Source organism: Lithobates pipiens, unplaced genomic scaffold (genome assembly GCF_037356315.1).
Source record: "Lithobates pipiens isolate NorthernLeopardFrog02 unplaced genomic scaffold, aLitPip1_a1.2 Scaffold_13, whole genome shotgun sequence".
Lineage (NCBI taxonomy): Eukaryota > Metazoa > Chordata > Amphibia > Anura > Ranidae > Lithobates > Lithobates pipiens.
Genome location: NW_027507718.1, coordinates 5,719,737 through 5,741,360, shown reverse-complemented (window position 1 = coordinate 5,741,360; position 21,624 = coordinate 5,719,737). Strand labels below are relative to the sequence as shown.

Here is a 21,624-nt window from a genome sequence, read left to right as displayed (position 1 = left end):
TTCTCATGATGCTCAACTACACCACAGAGTGCATGAGCATCATGGGAAATGTAGTTCCAAAACATCTGGGGTGCCGAGGTTCGCCATCACTGGGATAGGAAATGTGTCAATGGAGGGATCACCAAGTGTAAATAACGGGGAAAAAGAGTGTAAGAATTAAAAATGAATGCAACCACCACATCTAAGGACTGGTAAGCTATAATGCTAATAATTTTTTTTTTTGGGGGGGGGGGGGGGGGTTAGATACACATTAACCACTTGAGCTCCAGAAGATTTTACCCCCTTTAAGATCAGGCCATTTTTTGCTATTAATAAACCCAAATATTATCTGCACTTAGATAAAAAAAATTACATTAGCAGCCACCACTAATAGGCTGATTACACATCATATACCACATACATAATACAGAGAGGGTGCAGCGCTAACTTCAAAAGTCACAAAAAAAAAAAATCACATGAAAGTCCACATATAAAATGATAGCTAGAAAAATCCCCACACCGAATTCTGTGAAAAGGATGTGCATACACACTCGTCACCTCTATGGGGGGGGGGGGGGGGGGAGGGCCAAGTCTTCTTACCAGAACCTATTCACCCTCAAATTATAGAGAGGTCAACAGCAGCATAGAAGTAATCAAGGGCAGGATGGACCAGAACCCCACTGTGATCTTTGCATCATCCATCACTACAGGTCACTATGCGGTTCATGTAGTCAAAATCTCCACTTCCAACGTTGTAAACAGTGCCAGCAGTATTATGAGTTTTTCATGCAGAATCTTCAGTGAAGAGAGAAGATACTGTATGTCTTCATCTGCTCCAACTTCATTTTTTGCAATGCATGTATAGGTCCTAGTATCTTCAACACACTAAAAATATGAAGTTCACTTCCATTAGCCAGCAGGTGAAAGTCAGACTATGGAGACTTCCAGGCTACTTCCAGGAAATTTATATAATTTATTTTTCTATAAGTAAACCTTTCTATTGGTGTTTGATCACCACTTGGTTTTTATTGTTTTGAACCCCCCCACCCACCCCAGTATTTTTTACTTTCTGCTATAAAACATATTCAATTGAAAGAAATTTAATTTCTTCATAAATTTTGTCCAAAAATGTATTTTGCTTTATGTCTTTGCTAAAAAACAAAACAATAAGTGTTTATTAATTGGTTTGCATGAAAGTTATAGCGTCTACAAACAATGATCTATACACTGGAATTTTTATGTATTTATGGGACTAGAGGACAAATTTAATTTCTTAATGACTTTAAATAAAATAAAGCTAATAACTCACATCTGTGGTATGAATGGCCGCGGCCCTTTATTTTATTGGCATGACGATATACATATTAGCCAACTTAACATTGAAAATATGCACACATTGACGATATAACCTTTATAATCATCTTTAGATTATAAAATACCAAAAAAGGTTCAGCTTTGAAAGCTCGAACCCATAAAGTAATAACAAAACACTATACCAACAATGAAAAATAAAAGATGGCTACCAAGTAAAAACGGGGGAGGGAAGGGAAGGACCGCGACATTGGGAGGGGAGGGCGGGCGCCTTTTTCTTCTGCTGCAACCGTCGTTCTGAAGAAATTCGTTGGTTGTTTTCCTTTTATAACCTTCTGTTTATTTTCATAGGTTCGTTGGATCACCTGATGTAACTGTAGAATATTCTGGAGGATTGATCAGGTGACCAGGTAAGTAACCAATTAATTACTGTTATAAAATCTAACTGAAATTCCCTTGTCCCTATTCCCATATGTAGGGGGCGCTAGTATGCTCCCCCTACTCTCATGGGACTAGAGGACAAATTTAATTTCTTAATGACTTTAAATAAAATAAAGCTAATAACTCACATCTGTGGTATGAATGGCCGCGGCCCTTTATTTTATTGGCATGACGATATACATATTAGCCAACTTAACATTGAAAATATGCACACATTGACGATATAACCTTTATAATCATCTTTAGATTATAAAATACCAAAAAAGGTTCAGCTTTGAAAGCTCGAACCCATAAAGTAATAACAAAACACTATACCACACGCCAGGCTCCTTAAACTCAAGGAGCCTGGCACCCCACCCGGGCCACAGCCAATTCAATACAAGCAATAAAATCCAAATTTAAAATATCATTGCCAATATCAGATAAATGCACCTGATCTGAACGATATAAACCAGGCAAACCACCCTCCAAATCGACATGACGGAAGGATAGTCCATTTATCAAAGGCATACATTTCTGAAGAAATCTATTTACACGTCTACGAATTTTTTCTAAAAAGAAATGCGTTGGATCAACCAACCATTTTAACCGAGGGATAATTTCAGAAAAAACTAAAACAGTCGATGGCAGAATATCGTGAAGATGAGTAAGATCTGTTTTCATTTGCGCAACCAGATCTAAAGTTTTAACAAAACCTAAATCATTACCAGCTACATGTAAAATAATAATAGAAGGTTGAGGGTGAGAAGAAAGCCGAGCACGAATCGATGACTGAAGTTCAAACCACGACATTCCTCTGCATCCAAACCAAAGTACTTTATAGGAGGAATCATCAAGACCTAGGTTGAGGCCGTAGTAGCGCAATGAAGCCCTGGTTTCAGCCCAGAAAACGAACGAATGTCCGATTATCCACACCACACAAGGAGCCCCTACAAAGCAGAAAAACATAAATTAGGTCTCACATAAGATTTGAAACAGTTAGACTGCCAACCACCCAAACTTTTAATTGCAGTGGAAGAAAAACCCAGCGCAGCTGCTTCAGTTGCCGCTCCGATGCGAAAGGAATGGGTGGTGATTTTCAAATGCTGCAATCCCAAAATATCAGGCATTTTTTCAAAATAACCCTGAACTGGTATTGTGTAAGTGGGATGCCAGAAGCATGTACCAAAAGAAGGCTACCGTGTAGTGGACGTAACAATAAAAATTTCGACAACAAAGAAAAGACGCAAAGAGGGGAATCGCTCATTTTATGAATTACAATCCAGCGACCCTTCCCCAACTGGTCAGTTTTGCTGAAGCGTAGAAATTTTTTTACGTGATCCTCCTTCATAAAAACATCGGACAACAACAAACCTCCTGAAGCAGAAGAAGATTTAGGCAACAATTCGGAAATGCGAAATGCACCGAAAAAACAAAGGCAAAAGGAAACTTGCAGAAGAATGGATTCATAATCCGAAAAACAAATGACAGAGGACGCAACCAAGAGACGTTGCAAAATGATCGAAGTAATAGGAACTCTATCATCAACTCGGAAGTGCAACTTGCGATATCCTTTAAGAGCCTGAACGACTGAAAAATAATGAGTGCAAGGAGGCCACCCTCTCATCTTATTAAAAAAGGAAACGCCTGCTAATATTTTAACGATATGAGAATATGAATAAGAATGAAGCATCATAAATTCAACAAAGGCTAAAACCAAGGCTTCAGAAAATTGATTCACATCAATGACTTTAGAATTTAAAAAGGAACACCAAAGTGACCACGCGGCGTTGTATTGCGCCCGCGTGGAAGGTGCCAAAGAATTGGAAATGGACGAAACTACGGAGGGCAAACCACTGACCACAACGCTTCCGGGCAAGGACAACCAATTGGATCCGCTTCGGGTACCAAACTGCGAAATCGATCGAGCTGAAAACGTGACAAAGAATCAGCAATTAAATTAATATTACCTGGAATGAACTTGACCTTAATCCATAAATTGAAATTCAAACAATAAAAAACTAACTTCCTCAAAACTGCTAACACTGGTAACGATTTAGATGTCAAACAATTTACTGCATATTCAACGCCCTTGTTATCAGAGTGAAAGAGAATGCGACAATTCCTAAGTCGATCGCCCCAAAGATCAAGGGCCACCAAAATAGGAAAAATTTCAAGCAAAACTATATTTTTGGTAAGACCCTGCTCGACCCAAGAAGTAGGCCAAAAAGCCATAGACCAGTGACCCTGCCAAAATGCGCCGTAACCAATCGAACCAGCCGCATCAGTATATAGTGAAATAGCTGAAGAGTCACAAAACGGGGCTTGCCAAATTGAACAACAATTATAGGTAGATAAAAATCGATCCCAAACCAATAGATCCGAGATCAGCTCAGAGGAGAGACGAACAAAATGAAATGGCGACTTATAATCCGCTAAGACTTTGTAGAGCCTTTTAGAAAAAACACGACCCATAGGAATTATGCGAGTGGCGAAGGCAAGCATTCCCAACAGAGATCCTTTCGTTTAGATACAACCAAGGAAACTAACTGACGCAACTTAACAAGTTTTTCAGAAGGGAGGCGACATTCCATCAAAGAAGTATCAATAGTAATCCCCAAAAATTCCAGACAGGTAGTGGGCCACACAGTCTTTTCCATCGCCAGGGGAATACCAAAACGTGCACATAAAACACGGAATTCACTAAACAAATAAAAACAATGTAAAGAATCAGCGGGACCAAAAAATAAAAAATCGTCCAAGTAATGAATAATATTAGTGGAATTAGCTTGAAACGAAACCGCCCATTCAAGGAAAGAAGCAAAAGCTTCAAAATATTTACAAGACAATGAACAACCCATCGGAAGGCTTTTATCGAAATAAAACGCACCCTCAAAGCAAAAACCCAAGGAGCTGTATGCAGAGCGATGAATAGGCAGTAAACAAAAAGCTGACTTGATGTCCGCCTTTGCTAGCAAAGCGGATTGACCAAACAGACGAATCCTAGAAACCGCATCGTCAAATGAAGAATACGTAACAGAACTATCAAGAGGATCGATACTATCATTCAACGAAGCGCCCAGAGGGTACGAAAGATGAGGTATCAAACGAAAACTACCCTTATCTTTTTTATGTATTAAACCAAGAGGGGACACTCTAAAATTCATAAAAGGCGGGGAAGAAAACGGCCCTGCCACACGGCCTTCGCGGACTTCTTTACTTATTTTTTCCGCAACTACCCCTTGAAAACGCTTGACAGAAGGAAGATTTTCATGACAGATGCAACCTGAGCCGTCAAAAATTGGCAATCGAAAACCGTGTGAAAAACCATCAATTATGAGATCCGCTGTCAGACGATCTGGCCAAATTTGCAGAAATGGCAACATTTCGACTAGCTTCACTGGAGTTGCCTCCAGTACGAAAATTATCCCGCACATTAGATGGGACATTAGTAGCCGATTTTTTAAAACAACGAAAAGACGGGTGATTACCAGAACATATGGCACATTCGTGTTTGTAACGGCAAGAATTAGGACATTTACATTGTCCTTCATTAAATCCGAAACAGAGACCTTTCCTGAAAGGAGCCGGTTGCAAAGATGGAGAAGGAAGCAATTGTTTCTTAGGAATCAAGAGATTGAGCCACAAACCAACATCCTTGGAACCCCATTTCAAATTTTTATGGATTGCCAACTTTTGACGGAACGATTCATCATAATAGAACCATGCAAGACCAGAAATTTTTTTAAAAGCTTCAAGAATAATCTCAACATGTTGAAACATTCCACAACACAATTCAGGGTGTTTTTCACCCATAACGCTCGCAAAAATGCAAAAGGCTTGAAGCCAGCTATTAAAAGAACGAGGAGCCGATTTGCGTCTGTCATCTTCAGATTCTTTCTTTTCTAAACGGTTCTCTTTAAAAGAAGGGAGAAGGGAAAGAATATCAACATAATCACCTTTCCAGATTTTCTCTTTAACAGTTGCTGACAAATGAAAACCAAGAGGTGACAACTCGCAAACCAATGCTTCTTTAAAGCAACTCTCAGGGATTGAAGGAACCGATAACTGAGTAATAGCCGGCACAGAAAACGCTGAAGGCAAAACTTCTGAATGCATAACATTTGAAATAGGTGGAGCAACATCCTTCCAAGCTTGCAACAATGGAGAGTCAGAATTAACCGATAAATTGTTAATGCAACGCTTGAAATAATCCGTAAAGGAATTAAACGAAGACAACAATGAACGTAATTGTTCAGACTCACCTCTATCCCCAGGCTGTACACCAGTCTGAGAAGATGCAGTCGTCAAAGACGAAACTTGTGCAGAACTTCCTGGCTGTACATCAGCAAGCGATGCAGAATTTGCTAATAAGTTATGCGATTCTGTAACAGAAGGAGTGGAATGAGAAACAGCAGATAAAGTATCAGGTAAGGGTAAAGAAACAGAAGGCAATATATTGCAAAATGAAGGAGATGGAACATTATGCACAGAAATATTCGGTAAAGGTGTAGTACCAATCAGATTAGCAGACGGCAATAAATCATCTTTATCAGCGAATGAATTATTAGTAAGCTGAACAGCTGACGAAATAACATTTTCCATCCCTTCAGCAACTTGCTCATTTACTCTCAAAGAATGCATATAAAAGTCATTATTAAAAGAAGAATTACAATGAAATTGAGAGCTATTACTATTACCCTTAACCTTTGCTTTTTTCTTCACAGGCTGGCACCTGGATTCGATCCAGCGAACCGGCCTCTGTCTATTCCTCTGTGGACGTCCAGTGGCAACTGCGCATGCTCCAGCATCGCCTTCCGAAGTCTGCCTAGCAACAGATGACGCTGCCATGGAGGAGGCACTCATTTGCAGAGGAACCAAGCCAACATCTGAGTTTCCGGAGGGGGGAATTATCTGATGCACAGGAGGAGGAGCCATAGGAGGAAGGGGCTGTGAAGGAAGAGAGGACAGCTGAGCAACTGTATCTTCCGCAATTGAAACAGATGGCGGCGGAACGACGGAGGGGAGAGCGGAGGAAGCAGGAGAAAGCCCCGGAATTATGGCACGAAAGGGAGGAGGCAACGCTGGAGAAGAAGCTGGAGACTGGCCTGAGGATAAGAAGAATCGCATCCAAGCATCGCCATCCGGAGCAGAGGCCCTCTCAATCAGCTGACGCAGCAGAGAATCCATTGCAGGTAAGAGAACAGCGCAGGGGTGCCTTTTTCTTCTGCTGCAACCGTCGTTCTGAAGAAATTCGTTGGTTGTTTTCCTTTTATAACCTTCTGTTTATTTTCATAGGTTCGTTGGATCACCTGATGTAACTGTAGAATATTCTGGAGGATTGATCAGGCGACCAGGTAAGTAACCAATTAATTACTGTTATAAAATCTAACTGAAATTCCCTTGTCCCTATTCCCATATGTAGGGGGCGCTAGTATGCTCCCCCTACTCTCATTTTTTTATACTAGTGTAGCACTCTGGTGTTTAGGCAGGGTTGTGCACAAATGTAGTTTACCAGATAGTAATTGTTCTGGTCAATTGTTAGAAGATCCACTGATCTCCCTCTGATCCCTCTCTAATTCTGGAGTTGCTGCACCCTTTCTCTTCTGTCACTGGGTGGCACTGTTGCTGGTGACATTAGATTTAAGGGCATAGCAAGGCCAGACTATGAATGGATGGGGTGTCCCAGCCAATTGGTAGGGGTTTCTTTAGTCCCTTGGCATGCTGGGAGAGCCTATTTACTTGGGTTTGTCATCATGGGTTGCTAGGCCATAAGCATGCGGCCTATCCCGGGGACACCTGGCTGCTAGGCTGCCTGAGGCCTAGCCAGGAGCAGGAGAAGTAGCCTAGGGTTGGGACTGCAGGATTGGAGTCCAACCAAGTTTCAGAGGTTCAGATTGGTGGGGAACCAGTGGTGGTTGGAGGTAAAGGGGAAGCAGTCGTGACTAAGGGACCATCCACCTTATTACCAGAGACTACTGTGAGTAAATCTGAAGAAGTACCAGGCATGCATACAAGCACGCGGGACCATACAAATTACTGACTACAATTTTGAGAATGGACAATCTGCCATGCTGTTCTACTGTATTGTGTTCTGACAGGGGGACATCTCCCCTGCCAGAACACTCTGGGCAGCGCTCTCAGCCATTGGCAGACCTTTTTTTTGGCAGACTTTTGTCAGTCATGCCCCTTCGACACAAACCATCCGTTTCTATTGATCGGGCCAATGCCACTTGACATTCGGTTCATGTGTACTAGGCTTAGGCTCGGTTTACACTGCCGTGACTTGGGATCTGACTTGTGAGACAGAGAAATCCAATTTTAGTTCATGAGAGCTGTCTTAATTAGCACTACTGAAGTCACTGTGACTTTAGAAAAGGTTCCTGTACTACTTCAAGGTGACTTCTACTGACTTGTGCCCATAGATTTTAATGGAAGTCGCCTCCAAGTGGGATCTTAATTGATGTGATTTGGACATTGCAGGAAGATTGCCCAGGCATTCCCTAAAGTTGCTTCAAATTGCCTGGCAAAGTCGCACTGCAGGTCGCCGCAGTGTGAACCAAACCTTAAAGTGTAACTCTGCTTTTGTTGAGGAAAAAACATTCCCCTCTGGGTAAGCTATGTACATTGCAAGCATTACAACAGCTTTTGTTGCAGTATCCTACCTTTTGTTCTGAAGAAATCACTGTTTGTTCCTCTGTGCCTCTGTGCCTCTGTGCCTAGTGGGTCTAATGTGAGTGGTTTCATAATTATCAACCAGCTGTGGCACCTGCAGAGCACTAATGAGGAAATCTACTGGGCCTGCATCCCTTTCCTATTCCATTCCTATTGGGAGTATCTCACCAAAAATGAAATTTTTGCAGCACGGCTATACCGTGTTGCCGGTGGTATAACCGTGCTGCCCTATTGATTTCAATGGGCAAGAGCAGTGAAGGAGCGGTATATACACCGCTCCAAAGATGCTGCTAGCAGGACTTCGAGGCTTTCACATTGGAGACACAGCAGCGGCTGTTTCAGGTCGGTTTGCAGTCGCTATTTTTAGTGCAATAGCATCTGCAAAACGACCCAGTGTGAAAGGGGTCTAAGGATAATTATCCTGGTGTGTTAGTATTGTGAATTGGGCCTATTATCTGCATTAACAGTGCTGTAGTTTAGGCGATGGACAGATATACCTGTAGCAAGGTCCTAGGCCTCCTTAGGTCTAATGAGAACCTGGGCCAGAGATAGCTGACATCCTTCTGTATATGGTGGGTTGTGAGGCATAGTGGGTGCAAAGAATTTTATTACTCTTATTAGAACTTAGGGAGAGAGGGTTGGGCCAGGACACCCTTAGGTAGGGGCAAGATTAATTGGCAGACTCAGAGACTTCAACAGGAGGACAGCCATGCAGGGAAAGGCATCCAGCCGGACGCCACATCTGCATGTGTAGGAATGCTGTCTCCTCTGGCAACAGTCTTTAACAGTTCCTAACTTAAAGTGTAATGGTTTCTTCACTTCTACTACAATCACGTCTTGTAGTTCTTCAGCTCACTGAGCCCCCAGTCTCTCTCACTAGACTAGGCAATTCTCTGCCCTAGAATCCCTTGAGCTCCTCCAATCTTCAATGTAGTATTTTCCACAAGCGTCACCCCTGCTTCACTGCTGGGTCCCTAACTTGGCACTCAAGATACTTATCGAGCTTCACCCCACTTCCCCTCTACCACTGACCACAACAGGCTCTCTGGCCAGCAGAACCATCTGGTTGGACTGAAAGCTGCAGTCCCAACCTTGTACTGCTCTCTTGCTTCTGGATAGGCCCTCAGACAGCCTAGTAGCCAGATGTGCCCAGGAGAGGCCCAAACTCCAGCCTAGCAGCCCGGGCAATACAACACATGTCCACCCAGACAGCCATCCAGGTGGCACAGAACACCGATCACCTTAATCCATCCAAAGATATAGGCTCTCCCAGCAGCCCAAGGGATCCAAGAAAACCCCTACCCATTGGCTGAGATACCACATACAGTATCTCACAAAAGTGAGTACACACCTCACATTTTTGTAAATATTTTATTATATCTTTTCATGTGACGACACTGAAGAAATGACACTTTGCTACAATGTAAAGTAGTGAGTGTACAGCTTGTATAAAAGTGTAAATTTTCTGTCCCTTCAAAATAACTCAACACAAAGCCATTAATGTCTAAACCGATGTCAACAAAAGTGAGTACACCCCTAAGTGAAAATGTCCAAATTGGGCCCAAAGTGTCAATATTTTGTGTGGCCACCATTATTTTCCAGCACTGCTGGAAAATAATGGTGGCAACACAAAATATTGTGTGTGTCACAGCACATACCCTCCTGGGCATGGAGTTCACCAGCGCTTCACAATTTGCCACTGGGGTCCTCTTCCATCCCTCCAGGATGACATCACGGAGCTGGTGGATGTTAGAGACCTTGCATTCCTCCACCTTCTGTTCGAGGATGTTACAGATGCTCAATAGGGTTTAGGTCTGGAGACAATCTTGGCCAGTCCATCACCTTTACCCTCAGCTTCTTTAGAAAGGCAGTGGTCGTATTGAAGGTGTGTTTGGGGTCATCCTCATGTTGGAATACTGCCCTGCGGCCCAGTCTCTGAAGGGAGGGGATCATGCTCTGCTTCAGTATGTCACAATACATGTTGGCAGTCATGGTTCCCTCAATGAACTGTAGCTCCCTTGTGTTGGCAGCACTCATGCAGCCCCAGACCATGACACTCCCACAACCATGCTTGACTGTAGGAAAGACACACTTGTCGTTGTACTCCTCACCTTGTTGTTGCCACAGACGCTTGACACCATCTGAACCAAATAATTTATCTTGGTCTCATCAGACCACAGGACATGGTTCCAGTAATTCATTTCCTTAGTCTGCTTGTCTTCAGCAAATTGCTGGCAGGATTTCTTGTGCATCATTTTTAGAAGAGGCTTCCTTCTGGGATGACAGGCGTGCAGACCAACTTGATGCAGTGTGCAGCGTATGGTTTGAGCACTGACAGGCTGACCCCCCCCCCTTCAACCTCTGCAGCAATGCTGGCAGCACTCAAACGTCTATTTCCCAAAGACAACCTCTGCATCAGGGCCAGATTAAGAACATCATGGACCTGGTGCTGAGCATTTTGGTGGGGCCTTTTATAAACAATAAATAAATAAATAAATATGCTAACTATTTTTTGTTATAACAAATTAAATTAAAGAGAGAGAGGGAGGATGAGAGAACGAGAGAGAGAGAGAGAGAGAGAGAGAGAGAGAGAGAGAGAGAGAGAGAGAGAGAGAGAGAGAGAGAGAGAGAGAGAGAGAGAGAGAAAGGGGATGAAAGAGGTGTGAGGGGTAAGGGAGGGAGGATGAGAGAGAAAGGGGGGGGGGGGTGAGAGAGAGAGGATGCACATGAGCATGCGTGGGAATGACATTGACGCAGCCTGGCCAAGGCAAGTGACCGAAGGCACAGAACCCAGAAGGATAACCGGGTGAAGATGGAAGTGCCCGGGCCCCGCCGGATTGATCATAGCACAGCACTGGAGGGCTCAATCTGACAATTTAAGTGTGCCCTAATGTGCTAATATGCTGGGCATACTTGTACATTATGGCATAACCTACCCCAGGGCCTCTAAAAAGTAGTAATGTTAGAAAAGTTTACTACCGCTTTAATATCACAGGAGCCTCTCATGGGGCCCCCTACTGACCCTGTGGCCCTTGGGCAGTGCCTAAGTGCATAGTTGTCAACATTTCAAAAATATTTTCAGGGACGCTTTTTTTACAAGTGCTATATTTGGAGTAGCTGACATCCCCTATGTTCCTCTATACATCACAATAGTAATTACAAAATTAAATACCGTATTTTCCGGCGTATAAGACGACTTTTTATACTTAAAAAAATCCCCCAAATATCGGGGGTCGTCTTATACGCCGGTATATGGATGTCAGCATTAATGTCCGCGGAGGGAAGAGGAGCCGAGAGGTAGCCGCATTCACACTGTATACAGTATTACAGTGTACCGCGCCGAGCCAATCACGGCAAGCGATGTATTCTTTTAATGAATACAAAGCCTGCACGGATTGGCTTTGAGATTCAGAGAGGCATGGGTTGATGATGTTCCAACCTGTGCCAATCACGGCGAGCGATGTATTCTATTAATGAATACAAAGCCTGCTCGGATTGGCAGAGGCTGTAATATCATCAGCCCGCGCCTCTCTGAATCTCAAAGCCAATCCGTGCAGGCTTTGTATTCATTAATAGAATACATCGCTTGCCGTGATTGGCTCGGCGCGTTACACTGTAATACTGTATACAGTATGAATGCGGCTACCCCTCGGCTCCTCTTCCCTCCACGGCCACCTCGCCATTCAACACTGGAGATTTGGTTTTAAGCACCCGACCCTCCATCTGGCACCCGACCCTCCATCTGGCACCCTACCCTCCATCTGGCACCCTACCCTCCATCTGGCACCCGACCATCCATCAGTGTATTTTGCCAGGCACATGAGGTATTTACCACCACAGCACTAGTCGAAAGGGGGTCGTCTTATAGGGCGAGCATATGTCAAAACCAACGTTTTAGCTGGACAATTAGGGGGTCGCCTTATACGCCCAGTCGCCTTATACGCCGGCAAATACGGTAAGTACTAATAATAGGGCAGAACAAATATGAGGACTGTGAGATTTCCTTTAGTTGAACTAACAAAAGTGCCCATTCTAGAGCTGGTAACATTGAGGATATTCAGTATAATTTTAAAGAACAGTTTTTGTGGGTAAGAGGCATAGGGGAAGAGTATGGATGGTATAAAAGTGGGAAGTATGTGTAGGTGAGGGAGAGGAATGTGGAGGGTCTAACAGTGGGCACTATGTACATGAGAGGAGTGCAGAGGGTATGGCAGAAGGCACTATGTACAGGAGAGGTGTGTGAAGGGTATGGCAGTGGGCAGTATGCACAGCAGAGGAGTGTAGAGGGTATGACAGTGATCAATATGTACAGGAGTGTGGAGGGTATGACAGTGGGCACTATGTACAGGAGAGAAGTGTGGAGAGTAGGACAGTAAGCAGTAATTACAGGAAAGAAGTGTGGAGGGAGGGTATGACGGTGGGCACTATGTATAGGAGAGGAGTATGGAGGGTATGACAGTGAGTAGTATGTACAGGAGAAGAGTGTGGAGGGTATAACAGTGGGCACTATGTATATGAGAGAAGTGTTGAAGGTATGACAGTGGGCACTATGTATAGGAGAGGAGTATGGAGGGTATGACAGTGAGTAGTATGTACAGGGAGGAGTGTGGAGGGTATGTCAGTGGGCACTATGTATAGGAGAGAAGTGTGGAGGGTATGACAGTGAGTAGAATGTACAGGAGAGGAGTGTGGAAGGTATGACGGTGGGCACTATGTATAGGAGAGGAGTGTGGAGGGTAAGACAGTGGGCACTATGTACAGGAGAGAAGTGTGGAGGGTATGAAAATGAGCAGTATGTACAGGAGAAAAGTGTGGAGAGTATGACAGTGGGCACTATGTATAGGAGAGAAGTGTGGGGAGTATGACAGTGGGCACTATGTATAGGAGAGAAGTGTGGAGAGTATGACAGTGGGCACTATGTAAAGGAGAGGAGGATGAAGTAATCTGGGAAGAAAAAATGTAAAGGTTTGTGGAAGGATGTTTAGGGACTGAGTAGTGGTTAAGCAGAGACCAGCCATAGTCGATCTATGTATGGGCTAGCTGGTTTTACACAAGTCAACCTATTAACCGACTTAAGTACAACCAGCCTGTCAGGTTTTCCCCAAAACAATCAGTGCTGCCAGCTATAGTTAGCAACACTAATCATTGTATTCACTGGCAGAACACAATAACACTGCGGGAGTGATTGCCCCATTCACAGGTCAGCAGGTGAGAGGATGTGTGGGGACAGGCTGGAGAGAGATACTAGTCAGTCCCTGGGTAGGCATTGGTTAGTATCAGAGCCAGATACACACAGGTTACATATGCCACGAACGTTAGAGCGAGAGCAATAATTCTAGCACTAGACCCCTTCTGTAACTCTAAACATGTAACCTGTAAAAAAATTTAAAGCATTGCTTAGTACACAACAAAAAATTGTGCTAACTTTAGTGTTTTTTTAATGAGTGAAAAAGTTTCTTTAAAAAAAAAAGTTTGAAAAATTGCTGCGTAAATATCGTGTAACGTTGCAAAGACCACCATTTTATTCCATAGGGCAGTGATGGCGAACCTTGGCACTCCAGATGTTTTGGAACTACATTTCCCATGATGCCCAACTACACTGCAGAGTGCATGGGCATCATGGGAAATGTAGTTCTAAAACATCTTTGGTGCCAAGGTTCACCATCACTGCCATAGGGTAATTTTGTAGCATAAAAAAATGATGATTTTTACATGTAGGAGAGAAGTCTCAGAAAGGGGTTAATTATCATAAGTCATATACAAATAATTATTATAAGCACTGTGAGTTCATCCTCTCAGTCTGCTGCAGAGTGTTCCAGCTTGTATTTAAACTGGCCGCTCTGTATGCAGCTTATGACAGGCTGCGCAAGCAGCCCTGTATCTCCGGAACCATAGATGATAGCAGCCCCATATTTTAACCAGTGCTGGAGTGGGTCTTTAGCTATCTACCCCCTATCTATGGGGTCTCTGTGACTCCTGATCACCGAGCTACAATCCTCGAAGTCAATCTTTTTTTTTTTTTTGGGCAAATGGGCCTGGAGCTGCAGCTCCAATAGCCCCTATGTTAATCCGGCCCTGCTCTGCATATGATGCTTAGCACGTGCACTCAGCTTCTTTGGTTGACCATGGCGAGGCCTGTTCTGAGTGGAACCTGTCCTGTTAAACCACTGTATGGTCTTGGCCACCGTGCTGCGGCTCAATTTCAGGGTCTTGCCAATCTTCTTATAGCCTAGGCCATCTTCCTGTAGAACAACAATTCTTTTTTTTCAGATCCTCAGAGAGTTCTTTGCCATGAGGTGCCATCTTGAACTTCCAGTGACCAGCATGATTAAGTGAGAGTGATAACATCAAATTTAACACACCTGCTCCCCATTCACACCTGAGATCTTGTAACACTAACGAGTCACATGACACCGGGGAGGGAAAATGGCTAATTGGGCCCAATTTGGACATTTTCACTTAGGGGTGTACTCACTTTTGTTGCCAGCGGTTTAGACATTAATGGCTGTGTGCCTAAATGCCAGGGTGCTGCATACCTAAGTCTTGTAATAAAAGGAATGTGGATTTTTGCTCCCCATTACAAGGAATGTAAGTAAAAGGAAATAAAGCTTTTTTTCTTTTGATTTAATGTATTGTTTAAGCACTTGCTGACCAGACTATAGCACTTTTACTGCTACAGGGCGGCAGCTGTGTGCAGGCTCGTGTATATATATATATATATATATATATATATATATATAATTCTGCATTTCTGCCTGCAGGAACATGTGTGCAGCAGGCAGGCCGCTTCTGATCAGCAGAAGCTGATCTGCATGTTTCAGATACTCTATATCCTTCTGGCACCTGGCGGTAGCTAGCAGTACACAAAGAACTGAGATATGCATATGTAAACCAGGCTTATCTCAGTTCTGACAGGGGGAAGGGATGATCCTGTGTCCCTGCAAAGCACACAATGCACTACCATGCATTGCAGGGTACATTGGGGAGTACAGCAACACATATTGAATGCCTTGGCATCCCAACGCACCTTCTGAAGGATGTGCATTGCTGCGCAGCACACAATGCACTAGCATGCGTTGCAGGATGCATTGGGGAGTGATTCAAATGAATGTCAAAGCATCACACCAACGCAATTAACATGTATTCAAACGAATGTCACTGCATCACACCAACACAATTAATGTACCTGTGTGTTGTGTCATATTGTGAACAGGCTATCAAACAAACAATAGAGGAATCAAAGGACATTTTGTGCCTATACTCCTGCATTCTTATACAGGAGGATTCTTATATTTCTGTCAAGATTTCCAGTCAATAAATGCTAGCAATAAAGAGATGCCAGTACCTGAAAAAATAAAACGGGTCATAAGCATTGAAATGTCCTGTACTGCAAGGCTGTGTCTATAAAATTTCTTGATTACAAGAGTCATATAATTTGGCTATAAACTTGCTCTGCATATGGAAGAAGGTACACATACTGACCATATGTCCATCGTCCACTTACAGAAACTATAAATGTGTTCGGGAAAAGTAAGCCTATAACATACTGTACCAACTAAAACCTAAGTATTACATAAACCCAACTCCAGACAAAACCGTATATCTCCCATTTCTTGCACAACCATCAGAGGGACAGGAAATGAGGGAAAAATCCCCTCAATGATGACACAGACAGCAATAAAAACTTGACAGAAATTCTCAATCTGGCTAAGCGAACACAGTATCAGACTAGGGTTGCCACCTTTTCTTCAAGCCAAACCCAAACACTTTAGGGGTGCAGAGCAATTTTTGTTTTCTTTACCTAGGGTTGCCACCTGTCCAGGATTCACCTGGACAGTCTGGGTTTTGAATCATGTGTCTGCCTGAAACCCAGACACAAAATTTAAAACCCAGAATGTTCGGGTGAATCCTGGACAGGTGGCCACCCTATATCAGACAGTCTTATGAGCCCCTTACAAACTTAACAGTGCTTGCAAATGTGCTGTCGGTGCCCCCCGAATATTCTATACAAACACAAACTTACTAAAGGACCGAAGTTCTATAATGCTAGGCACTCCCATATCTCTAGTATGATAATGCTCAGGCCTGGTGATACTTTACTGCTATTCACACAGGTGCTGCTGACTAGTAACTCCCCTGATCCAGCAGTCAACTTCTTCCTTAGGCCCCTTTAGCACCCATTATTCTCTATGGGGCAGCAGGTGTCAGAGAACATGTGTCTGCTGTCACCCACCGCCATCCAATCCGGTCTGCTAAAAACAGCTGCATGGGGATATGTTTGCCATCACTCCAGCGGATTGGATGACAATCAATTGGATGGAAATGGACATGCAGTCAGTCTCCATACGACCACCCCATAGAGAAGAGCAGGCTGTGTCCATGTCCGCAGAGCTGTCATCCGCCTGCTCAGTGGGGATCAGCGGAGAGATTCTCTGCTTGGATGGATTCCGCCCCGTGTGAAAGGGGCCTCACATAGATTTAAACAGGAAAGTCCTATTTTGAGTTAAGTCAGGTTTCTCATGATCTCCTGAATACTCTTCCTTTATTTTCGTAAGAGCTCCAGAATTATCTTTATTTTTATTTTTATAGTGATCTACTTTTTTTTTTTTTTTTTACAGTGATCTCCGTAATAATTTTTGTCATTTTGTGTGTCAAGTTACCAAAACACCATTATTATCTTGTATTTATTAACCTCAAAGTGTTTGGTTGGTGTTGGTGTCCCTTGTTAATTTGACATTGTATTTTTTAAATGTACCTGCCTACTCACAAACTGTCCTTTTTGAAGTAAAACACATAGCCAAGTATTTGTCCAAACAAAAATGTAAAATTTATTAGGGGTCCTAGCAAAATAAAGAGGAAGGCAATGCTGGAGAAACAGTTGGAATTGGTGAACCCTTTGTACTCCAGGGCAGACAATTATTTGACAGGCAAAATTGGTAGCCTGAGGAGTCCATTGAATAGGGCACACAATCCGGTCCAGGATCTCCAAGAGATTGGGAGCAGCAGCAGATGACATCTACGTGCCGAGGCTGTGGTCTTACAACAGCCTGCGTCTTTTGCCAGACCACACCAAACCCAGGCAATCACTCTCAACACTTCCTTGCATGCTGCCTTCCAGGCTGTGGCTGTGGTGTTGGAGGTGCTGCTGGAAGTGGTGGAGGAGTCATATGGTCCAACTCATAGACGTGGCTGTTATTGGTGAGTTGGCCCCTCACCCCCTTATTTAGGGCCTGAAATATGACCTCCTCACAGATGAAGCATTGGCCCTCCTCCATTACTTGCATTCTACTGGCCTTTATACACGCAAAGGACTCCTGCACACTAGGGATGGTTGTGAGTACTGCAGTAGCCTGCCAAATTAAATTAGTCGCTGACTCCTCTAGGTTCTTCGGCTTCTTGGTCCTTTTTGTTGGAAGGTGGCGGGAGGAACCTGGGATTTGGTCAGGCTGCTGGGCACAGCCACCTCCTGGCTGCCACTTTTCATGGCCACCTCCTGACTGCCACTTTCCACGGCCTCCTCCTGGCTGAGACTTTCCTGTGTAATGAAAATGGTATATAGTTTTAGTTTTTTGGTCATCAATCACTTACAAGTTTGAGCTCATGACTGTTGCAAATTGAATGTCAACAAATAGAAAAGACTATCATTCTGACCCCAGCATTTTTCATTCTTGTCCCAATTATTTTTGGCTACTATTGTCTATTGATATGTAAACCACTTTAACATCATTCATTTTTGGACAAGAAATTTGTAGAACAATGCTATACCTGGCTCAAGCTGGGCTCCTCCACATCTACTTCCTGGGTGGAAGGCCCAGGTTGTACATTGGAAGCCTCATCTGAGGTGCAAGGAAGAGTGGAAGGAAGTGTTCATAGTGATGGCCTGGGTTCACTCTTGTCTGACAAAAACTGCAGTCTGTCATAGTACCAGAGCCTGGGGACATAAATGTCATCTGCTGCTGCTCCTGATCTCATGGAATCCTGGACATTATGGGGACTGTAGGCCTTTTGTGTGACGCGGGTGCGCGCGCATGCGCTGTTCCGCATCCACTGTCCGCTCACATCCGACGTCGCTAATTAGACGCCGGATGATGAGGGAGATAAAAAAGGCGTTCGCCAACACTGCAGGTCTGTCCGCCCTGCCGAGCCCTTGTGAGTCGACATCGCCGTAAGGTCAGTTTATGGAACAAGTGCGGAGTTTGTCCACGCAGACAACGTAGCTGTTCCAACCTTCTCTCCTTCCCTTCTTGTCCAATTCATTTAAATTTAATTTGGTCATTTATACCCTAGATTCACTTTCCTTTTTTTCTGGCGGTTCCGTTCGGAACCTGAATGGTGTGGCTCCATTGCTGTCTGCTGTGCGGTACGCTTGGGTTGCTGTTTGCAGAACACAGCTACAATTGAAACTGCATTTTTATGCGATTTTGCTAAGCAAGATTTATTTTAATGGATTAAAAGCCACTTTTTGAGCATAATGCCCAACCAATTCCCTTTTCTTTCTTCCTCTTGCTCTGCTTTAGGGCTCTTTTTATACATCTGAATATTTTTCTTTTTTCTTTTTGCGCTTTACCCCATTACAATCAAGATCAACTCACGGGCTTCTAGAAATAATTTCAAGGACCCTTTTCTGTGTAATTTCCAGTTCCCCATGTGTAACACATGATACACCTAACTCAGCACAGGTATGTTTTGAATTTATTCCTTATTGTAATGGACTTTTTCAATCTATTAATTACCCTAATTTCTATGGAAGCTTTTTCAAGCTCCTTGTAAAAATGGTAAAATACTAGATTTGCCTGTTCGCCTATTTTGTCTCCTGCAGTCAGCGCATTGGCGGTTATCTCTGATCGGTTCGCTTCCCAATCCCGGGTGGGGTCTTCTTCTTAGGGATTAGACGCATCTGTTTTAGATTGGTAGGTATTATTAATTTATACTTTCCAATGACACACACATACTATTTGTTTTATTCTGTATTGATTGGTCCCTTGAGACACCTGGGCAATGCTGAGGACTAAGAGTGTGCTTTTGTATATGACCGTCTCCATTAATGCTGTTTTGTTTTTCTCTATTCATAGTGAACCTTTTCTGTATTTTAAACAAAACAATTTCTCTTCCACCAATTATTGGCTCCCCTGAAGAAGCCTAACAATAGGCGAAACATGTCGGGAATTTTCCATCTGAACTGCCAAGAATATGGTTATTCAAACTAATTGTTGGATTTTATATATTGCTCTGTATGTCAGCCAATATATGTATATTGTTAAATTTGATCTTTTTGTATTCTCTTGATCGCTTTTACTACATTTAATAAAATATTCTTTTTTATCTAAACATCTATATACTTTTTTCTAACTATTACCAGCACCGTAACAGTCCCGCCCTTCTCCTTCCGTTCCTCCCTATCTGTTACAATTGGGATGAGGTGCGTTGTTAATCCCTTGCCTTACTTAGCTCTTCCTTTTCCCTATTCCCTATTATATGTGCTCCTCAGGCCACCAATCTCCGGCTTCACCAATTCCAACAGTTGACCCAGCGCTGCCTTCCTCTTTAGTTTGTTGCGACCTTTCGGCGCAGTGGGAGAGCACATGGTGGAGAGACAACAGGTGTGTGAGAATAGCAGCAACGAGGAGGACGAGGAAATCCTGGAGCCAGAAATGTCATGATCCAGGAGGAGATTTAAGGCCTTAAATATGTCGTTTGTAGAGATGGTAGAGATGGAGGACATCTTGAAGAGGGGCGACTATGATGGGAAGTATGGACTGTACAGAAACCTAAATGTGAGAAAGGCCAAGATCATGACTAAAGTTGTGAGAAGTCTGCAGAAGAATTTTGGGGTACGACGATCCAAGGAGCAATTGAAGAAACGCTGGTCAGACCCCAAATTGAGGGAGCAGGATCAGTACAGAAGGATCAAGAGAGTGCTGCAAAAAAAAGTAAGTATTTTGTCGTGTGTTCCTATTATTATTATTATTATTATTACTTTTGTACTGGTACATGTGCTTTTCTTTACTGTTGTACAGTTTAAAATGGCAAGTTTCAGGTTTGTGGGCACAGTAATCGTTCGTATTAAACATTGTTCATTTGACCACTAATACAATGTTTTTGGCAGATGCAGGTTAATTACATTTGTTCACGCCTATTTCTATTAAAATAAGTTTAGTACATTTTTGTCTAGATGGGTTTGTAATTAGAATGAAATGCAAACTTGATTCAGTGTAAGGAAAGGACACTCAGCAGCTGTTTACACATCTGGATGCAGGAGCACTAGTGTGGGACACCAGAACACCCTTTTTAGGGTGGTTCACATAGGTGTTCCAGTGGATACTAGGGTTCTCTCCATGTGTGATACTTTACCAAAAAAGGTAAGTATTCCAGATTTAATAAAGGGAAAAAATAATGTCTTCAGCTTGGCACTCTGCCAAAACAGACAATTGTACGTCACTTCCAAGCAATGTTTCATATTACTATTTCTTGCCTCAAAAATCTGTATGCTAAGTATACCTTTTTTTTATTCACATAGGGAAGAAAAGAATCGGGACATCTGAGAACACCAGGAACCCCACTACTCCAGAAGAAGTGGAAAGTAGACATGTGCAGGATGAAAAAATGTGTTTTGTTTCGTTTCGATTCTTTATTTAACTAAATTCAATAGAATAGAATAAAATACAATATATGTTTTTCTAATTTATTCTTTTCTATTATTTTCTTTTCTACTCTAATCTTTTCTATTCAAATTTCATTTCATCCTATATGATATTCGAGTTTCAGAAGATGCTATATATATCTTTTTCCATTCTGTTCTATTGTTTTTCAAGTCTATTCTTTTCTATTCAAATCCTTTCTATTCGAATTCAAATTCATTCTATACGAAATTCAATTTTCAGAAGCCATGTTCTGAAATTAGAATTTCTTATAGAATGAATTCCAATTTGAATAGAAAAGACTATTATAGAATAGAAAATAATAGAAAAGAAAAGCATAGAAAAACAATAGAACAGAATAATAAAAAAAAAAAAAATGTGAAAAAGTGTATAGATAGCCTCTGCGCTACTAAATATATTAGAAAGTTCTACGTGTGATAAATAATAAATACAATACACTGTGGCTATAATATTGTTTTCAGTGCTAGTAGCATAGAACCAGTGCACTACAGACACATACCATCAATAATAAAGTGCTATCATCAGTAATAAAGTGCTCCAAGTGATATAAAATGTACACGTATAAGGGTCTAATAGTATT

General features: G+C 42.6%; 1 long non-coding RNA gene across 1 annotated transcript; it reads left to right on the top strand.

The window, feature by feature from the left end:
• The first annotated feature begins 18,549 nt into the window (after positions 1–18,549).
• LOC143975997 (uncharacterized) lies at positions 18,550–21,114 on the top strand. The gene is made up of 3 exons (XR_013272437.1): positions 18,550–19,295; positions 19,458–20,315; positions 20,903–21,114. It is a non-coding gene; the product is annotated as an uncharacterized LOC143975997 (long non-coding RNA).
• The last annotated feature ends 510 nt before the right edge of the window (positions 21,115–21,624 follow it).